This window comes from Lygodium microphyllum, unplaced genomic scaffold (assembly GCF_053477565.2).
Source record: "Lygodium microphyllum isolate KBCC unplaced genomic scaffold, Lygodium_microphyllum_v1.1.10 scaffold_68, whole genome shotgun sequence".
In the NCBI taxonomy this organism is placed as follows: Eukaryota; Viridiplantae; Streptophyta; class Polypodiopsida; order Schizaeales; family Lygodiaceae; genus Lygodium; species Lygodium microphyllum.
In genome coordinates this window covers 302,501-310,000 of record NW_028229551.1, presented here as the reverse complement: position 1 = coordinate 310,000, position 7,500 = coordinate 302,501, and the positions used below count along the sequence as shown (strand labels likewise).

Here is a 7,500-nt window from a genome sequence, read left to right as displayed (position 1 = left end):
CGCGTGTCCTCCGTGGCACGTATTCTGCGGCTCGATCTTTTCTACGTCGTCGCCTATGTGTGCACGGGGTGCTCTTCACGTGGATGCTTTCCCTTCGTGTTAGAAATGGCACGCGACGGCGGCATTCAATCTTTTGTGAGTCGCCTCCATGTGCGCGGGGTTTACGGTTCGCGTTTAGTCGCGTCATCCGTGGCATGAGCGGCATGGCATGCCGCCATGCCTCGCTCTTGAGCTCTCTCGTGCCACTTTCCGAGTATACAAGAGCTCTTTGGAATTCCTTTGTGTTTGTGGTGCGGTCACACCAGCGCTAATACACCGGATCCCATCAGAACTCCGCAGTTAAGGGCGCTTGGGCCAGAACAGTACTGGGATGGGTGACCTCCCGGGAAGTCCTGGTGCTGCACCCTTTTGCATGCTTGTTTCGAGACCGTGGCATGGAAATCCCCTCGGATCACGTCTCGACTCTCCAACGCTGACATCGTGGTAGGAAACCCCCTCGCCTTGCCGTGACGCGGCGCCTCCTCTCCTCGTCGCAATTGTCTTTGCGTACGTCGTGCCTGGCCCCTCCCTCTGCCTCGCTCTCACGTGATACCCCCTCCTCAAGATGCGAGGTATTTTGGGAGCGGAGGGTGTGCCATGTTGTGGGGGGGTTCGGTGGAGCGGGGTTTTCCGAGGAGGGAGGGCGTGCCATGTTGCGCGGGCGGGTTTTTGGAGCGGGGATTTCTGAGGAGGGAGGGTGTGCCATGTCGCGGGGGGGTGCCATGTCGTGGGGGGGTTTCTTGAGGAGGTCCGTCGGGGGGTGGAAGGTTCCATGTCGCGGGAGGGGGTCGTGTGCAGTGGGGTGTGTGTGTCGTGTCATTGCGGAGCGGGATTTCTTAGGAGGGAGGGTGTGCCATGTCGTGGGGGGGTGAGGTGACGTGCCCTGGGTCGAGCGGGGTTTTTGGAGGTGGGGTGCGCGGGGGATGCGCCGCGTCGTCGGGGGGTGCGGTGGGGTGGAGGGGTGTGCCGTGTCGTGGGGGGGTGACGCGGGGTGGGGTGGGTCGAGCGGGGTTTTTGGAGGCGTGGCGGGGTCATGTGGATGGAGCGGGGTTTTTCGAGGTGGGGTGCGGGGGGATGCGCCGCGTCGAGGGGGGGTGCGGTGGGGTGTGCCGTGATGCGGGGTGGGGTGGTGTGGATGCAGCGGGTTTTCCGAGGTGGGGTGCGCGGGGGCGTCGTGGGGGGGTGACGCGGGGTGGGGTGGGTCGAGCGGGGTTTTCGGAGGCGTGGCGGGGTGGCGTGGAGGGAGCGGGGTTTTTCGAGGTGGGGTGCGGGGGGGGGTGCGGTGGGGTGGGGGGGTGCGCCGTGTCGTGGGGGGTGACGCGGGGTGGGGTGGGTCGAGTGGGGTTTTCGGAGGCGTGGCGGGGTGCTGTGGAGGCAGCGGGGTTTTCCGAGGTGGGGTGCGGGGGGGCGTCGTGGGGGGGTGCGCCGTGTCGTGGGGGGGTGACGCGGGGTTTTTGGAGGCGTGGAGGGAGCAGGGTTTTTCGAGGTGGGTGCGGGGGGGGCGTTGTGGGGGGGTGTGCCGTGTCGTGGCCGGTGACGCGGGGTGGGGTGGGTCGAGCGGGGTTTTCGGAGGCGTGGCGGGGTGTTGTGGAGGGAGCGGGGATTTTCGAGGTGGGGTGCGGGGGGGCGTCGTGGGGGGGTGACGCGGGGTGGGGTGGGTCGAGCGGGGTTTTCGGAGGCGTGGTGGTGTGACGTGGAGGGAGCGGGGTTTTTCGAGGTGGGGTGCGGGGGGGGCATCGTGGGGGGGTGCGGTGGGGTGGGGGGGTGCGCCGTGTCGTGGGGGGGTGACGCGGGGTGGGGTGGGTCGAGCGGGGTTTTTGGAGGAGAGGTGGGGTGCTGTGGATGGAGCGCGGTTTTTCGAGGTGGGGTGGGGGGGGCGTCGTGGGGGGGTGCGGTGGGGTGGGGGGGTGCGCCGTGACGCGGGGTGGGGTGGGTCGAGTGCGGTTTTTGGAGGCGTGGCGGGGTGCTGTGGAGGGAGCGGGGTTTTTCGAGGTGGGGTGCGGGGGGGGGGGGCGTCGTGGGGGGGTGCGGTGGGGTGGGGGGGGTGCGCCGTGTCATGGGGGAGTGACGCGGGGTTGGGTTGGTCGAGCGGGGTTTTTGGAGGAGAGGTGGGGTGCTGTGGAGGGAGCGGGGTTTTTCGAGGTGGGGTGCGGGGGGGGGTGTCGTGGGGGGGTGCGCCATGTCGTGGGGGGTGACGCAGGGTGGGGGTGGTCGAGCGGGGTTTTTGGAGGAGAGGTGGGGTGCTGTGGGGGGAGCGCGGTTCTTCGAGGTGGGGTGCGGGGGGGCATCGTGGGGGGGTGCGGTGGGGTGGGGGGGTGCGCCGTGTCGTGGTGGGTGACGCGGGGTGGGGTGGGTTGAGCGGGGTTTTTGGAGGAGAGGTGGGGTGCTGTGGATGGAGCGCGGTTTTTCGAGGTGGGGTGGGGGGGGGGGGCGTCGTGGGGGGGTGCGCCGTGACGCGGGGTGGGCTGGGTCGAGCGCGGTTTTTGGAGGCGTGGCGGGGTGCTGTGGAGGGAGCGGGGTTTTTCGAGGTGGGGTGCGGGGGGGGCGTCGTGGGGGGGTGCGGTGGGGTGGGGGGGTGCGCCGTGTCATGGGGGAGTGACGCGGGGTTGGGGTGGTCGAGCGGGGTTTTTGGAGGAGAGGTGGGGTGCTGTGGAGGGAGCGGGGTTTTTCGAGGTGGGGTGCGGGGGGGGCGTCGTGGGGGGGTGCGCCGTGTCGTGGGGGGTGACGCGGGGTGGGGGTGGTCGAGCGGGGTTTTTGGAGGAGAGGTGGGGTGCTATGGGGGGAGCGCGGTTTTTCGAGGTGGGGTGCGGGGGGCGTCGTGGGGGGGTGCGGTGGGGTGGGGGGGTGCGCCGTGTCGTGGTGGGTGACCCGGGGTGGGGTGGGTCGAGCGGGGTTTTTGGAGGAGAGGTGGGGTGCTGTGGATGGAGCGCGGTTTTTCGAGGTGGGGTGGGGGGGGGGCGTCGTGGGGGGGTGCGCCGTGACGCGGGGTGGGCTGGGTCGAGCGCGGTTTTTGGAGGCGTGGCGGGGTGGTGTGGAGGGAGCGAGGTTTTTCGAGGTGGGGTGCGGGGGGGCGTCCTGGGGGGGTGCGGTGGGGTGGGGGGGTGCGCCGTGTCATGGGGGAGTGACGTGGGGTTGGGGTGGTCAAGCGGGGTATTTGGAGGAGAGGTGGGGTGCTGTGGAGGGAGCGGGGTTTTTCGAGGTGGGGTGCGGGGGGGCGTCGTGGGGGGGTGCGCTGTGTCGTGGGGGGTGACGCGGGGTGGGGGTGGTCGAGCGGGGTTTTTGGAGGAGAGGTGGGGTGCTGTGGGGGGAGCGCGGTTTTTCGAGGTGGGGTGCGGGGGGGCGTCGTGGGGGGGTGCGCCATGTCGTGGGGGGGAGACGCGGGGTGGGATGCGTCGAGCGGGGTTTTCGGAGGCGTGGTGGTGTGGCGTGGAGGGAGCGGGGTTTTTCGAGGTGGGGTGGGGGGGTGCGCCGTGTCGTGGGGGGGTGATGCGGAGTGGGGTGGGTCAAGCGGGGTTTTTCGAGGTGGGGTGCGGGGGGGGGGATATGCACCGCATCGTGGGGGGGTGCGGTGGGGTGGGGGGGTTTTTGCCGTGTCGTGGGGGGGCTGACACGAGGTGGGGTGGGTCGAGCGGGGTTTTCGGAGGCGTGTTGGGGTGGTGTGGAGGGAGCGGGGTTTTCCGATGTGGGGTGCAGGGGGGCGTCGTGGGGGGGTGCGGTGGGGTGGGGGGGTGCGCCGTGTCCTGGGGGAGTGACGCGGGGTTGGGTGGGTCGAGTGGGGTTTTTTGAGGTGGCGTGCAGGGGGGGATATGCGCCGCGTCGTGGGGGGGTGCGGTGGGGTGTGGGGGGTGTGCCGTGTCGTGGGGGGCTGACGCGAGGTGGGGTGGGTCGAGCGGGGTTTTCGGAGGCGTGGCGGGGTGCTGTGGAGGGAGCGGGGTTTTTCGAGGTGGGGTGCAGGGCGGCATCGTTGGGGGGTGCGGTGGGGTGGGGGGTGCGGTGGGGTGGGGGGTGCGCCATGTCGTGGGGGGGTGACGCGGGGTGGGGTGGGTCGAGCGGGGTTTTCGGAGGCATTTGTGGTGTGGCGTGGAGGGAGCGGGGTTTTTTGAGGTGGGGTGCGGGGGGGGCGTCGTGGGGGGGTGCGGTGGGGTGGGGGGGTGTGCCGTGTCATGGGGGAGTGACGCGGGGTTGGGTGGGTCGTGCGGGGTTTTTCGACGTGGGGTGAGGGGGGGTGGGGGATACGCGCCGTGTCGTGGGGGTGTGCGGTGGGGTGTGGGGGGTGTCCCGTGTCGTGGGGGGGCTCACGTGAGGTGGGGTGGGTCGAGCGGGGTTTTCGAAGGCGTGGTGGGGTGGTGTGGAGGGAGCGGGGTTTCTCGAGGTGGGGTGCGGGGGGCATCGTGGGGGGGTGCGGTGGGGTGGAGGGTGCGCCGTGTCGTGGGGGGGTGAGGTGGGGCACGGTGGGTCGAGCCTCGTTTTTGGAGGAGTGGTGGGGTGCTGTGGATGGAGCGGGGTTTTTCGAGGTGGGGTGGGGGGGGGGAGGCGCCGCGTCGTAGGGGGGTGCGGTGGGGTGGGGTGGCGGGGTGTGCCGTGTCGTGGGCGGTGACGCGGGGTGTCGCGATGCCCCCTCCCCCCACCATGCCCCGACATGACGCGACGCGCCCCCTCCCCAACATAACATGACAACCCCCCCCCCCCCCCCCATCCCCCATGAACGACACGACGCGATGCACCCCCCCCATGACGTCCCCCCCTCAAAAATTCGCCTCCCCCCTCAACACACACCACCCCCCCCCTCCCCCCCCTCAAGAATTCGGCCCCCCCATGACATCCCCCCCACCCCCCATGACACGACGCGACGCGACGCGCCCCCCCATGACACGACACGACGCGACGCGCCCCCCCCCCTTCCCCCCTCAACACACACCACACCATGTCGCGACGTGCCGCGCCCCCCCCCCCCATGACATCCCCATCCCACCCCCCCCCCCCCATAACATTCCCCCCCTCCCCGCCCCCCCATGACACGACACGATGCGACGTGCCACCCTCCCCTTAACACACACACCCACCCAACGCAATGCCCCCCCCCCCCCCCCCAACACACACCACACCATGTCGCGACGCACCCCTGCCCCCCCCCCCCCCCCCCCCGTGCCCCATGGCCTGACACGACGCGACGTGCTCCCCTCCCCTTAACACACCCACCCACCCTCCATGACGCCCCCTCAATAATTCGCCCCCCCCCCCTTCCTCAACACACACCACACCACACCACCCCTCCCCCCTCCAAAATTCACCCCCCCCATCTCAACACACACCACACCACGCCTCCCCCCGCCCCCCCCCCTCAGAAATTTGCCCCCCCCTTCAAAATGCGGCTTTGTCCACGGTGTGGTGTGGTGTATATTGGGGGGGGCGCCGCACGTCGCGACATGATGTGGTGTGTGTTGAGGGGGGAAGGGGGAGGGGGGGGCACGTCGCGTTGTGTCGTGTCATGGGGGGTGGGGGGGATGTCATGGGGGGGCGCGTCGCATCGTGTCGTGTCATGGATGGGGAGGTGGGGTGGGGATGTCATGGGGGGGGGGGCGGCACGTCGTGACATGGTGTGGTGTGTGTGGAGGGTGAAGGGAGAGAGGGGGGCACGTCGCGTCGTGTCGTGTCATTGGAGGGTGGGGGGATGTCATGGGGGGCGCGTCACGTCGTGTTGTATTATGGGTGGGGGGGGATGTCATGGTGAGGGGGGTTGAATTTTGGAGGGGGGGGGAGAAGGGGGGAGGGTGGGGTGGTGTGTGTTGGGGGGGGGGGGGGGGAATTTTTGAGGGGGGGGGGGGAGTGGTGTGGTGTGTGTTGAGGGGGGGTGGGGGGAGGGGTGGTGTGGTGTGGTGTATGTTGAGGGGGGGGAGGGGGGGCGAATTTTTGGGGGGGGAAGGGGCGAAATTTGGAGGGGGGGGGGGTGAATTTTTTGGGGGGGGTGGGGAGGGGTGGGGTGGTGTGCTGTGTGTTGAGGGGGGGGCGAAATTTGGAGCGAGGGAAGGGGAGGGGTGGTATGGTGTGTGTTGAGGGGGGGGGGGGGATTTTTGAGGGGGGGGGGAGGGTTGGTGTGGTGTGTGTTGAGGGGGGGGGTGGGGTGGTGTGTGTTGAGGGGGGAGGGGGGAAGGGTGGGGAGGTGTGTATTGAGGGGAGGGGGCGCGAATTTTTGGCGGGGGGGAGGGGTGGTGTGTGTTGGGGGCGGGGGGGGGGGGGGGGCAAATTTTGGAGGGGGGGGAGGGGTGGTGTGGTGTGGTGTGGTGTGTGTTGAGGGGGGTGGCCGAATTTTTGGGGGGGGGTGGGGTGGTGTGTGCTGAGGGGGGGGGGCGAAAATTGGAGGGGACGAAGGGGAGGGGTGGTGTGGTGTGGTGTGTGTTGAGGGGGGGGGGAATTTTTGAGGGGGGGGAGGGGTGGGGTGGTGTGTGTGTTGAGGGGAATGCGAAATTTAGAGGGGGGGAAGGGGAGGGGTGGTGTGGTGTGTGTTGAGGGGGGGGGGGGGGAGGATTTTTGAGGCGGGGGGGGGGGGGGGGTGGGGTGGTGTGTGTTGAGGGGGGGGAGGGGATTTTTGGGGGGGGGGGGCGGGAGGGGTGGTGTGGGGTGGTGTGTGTTGGGGGGGGGGGGGGGGGGCGAATTTTGGAGGGGGGGGGGGAGGGGTGGTGTGTGTTGAGGGGGGGGGGGATTTTTGAGGGGGGGGGGGAGGGGTGGCGTGGTGTGTGTTGAGGGGGGGGGGATGGGGTGGTGTGTGTTGGGGGGGGGGGGGGGGAGGGGTGGTGTGGTGTGGGGTGGTGTGTGTTGAGGGGGGGCGGGGGGGAATTTTTGAGGGGGGGGAGGGGTGGTGTGGTGTGGTGTGTGTTGAGGGGGGGGGCCAATTTATTTGGGGGGGGGGGGGGGCAAAATTTGGAGGGGGGGGGGGAATTTTTGAGGGGGGGGAGGGGTGGTGTTTTGTGTGTTGAGGGGGGGGGGAGGGGTGGTGTGGTGTGTGTTGGGGGTGGGTGGGTGGGGTGGTGTGTGTTGAGGGGGGGGGGGGCGAATTTTTGGGGGGGGGGAGGCGTGGGGCGGTGTGTGTTGAGGGGGGGGCGAAATTTGGAGGGGGGAAGGGGAGGGGTGGTGTGGTGTGGTGTGTGTTGAGGGGGGGGGTGGGGTGGTGTGTGTTGAGGGGGGGGGGGAAGGGTGGGGAGGTGTGTATTGAGGGGGGGGGGGAGGGGTGGTGTGTGTTGGGGGCGGGGGGGGGGGGGGGAGGGGTGGTGTGGTGTGGTGTGGTGTGTGTTGAGGGGGGTGGCCGAATTTTTGGGGGGGGGGGGGTGGGGTGGTGTGTGCTGAGGGGGGGGCGAAATTTGGAGGGGGGGAAGGGGAGGGGTGGTGTGGTGTGGTGTGTGTTGAGGGGGGGGGGATTTTTGAAGGGGGGGGAGGGGTGGTGTGGTGTATGTTGAGGGGGGGGGG

At 69.5% G+C, this 7,500-nt stretch overlaps 1 non-coding gene across 1 annotated transcript; it reads left to right on the top strand.

The window, feature by feature from the left end:
* Positions 1-288: 288 nt before the first annotated feature.
* On the top strand, positions 289-407 carry LOC148008768 (5S ribosomal RNA). The gene has a single exon (XR_015689945.1). It is a non-coding gene; the product is annotated as a 5S ribosomal RNA (ribosomal RNA).
* Positions 408-7,500: the final 7,093 nt, after the last annotated feature.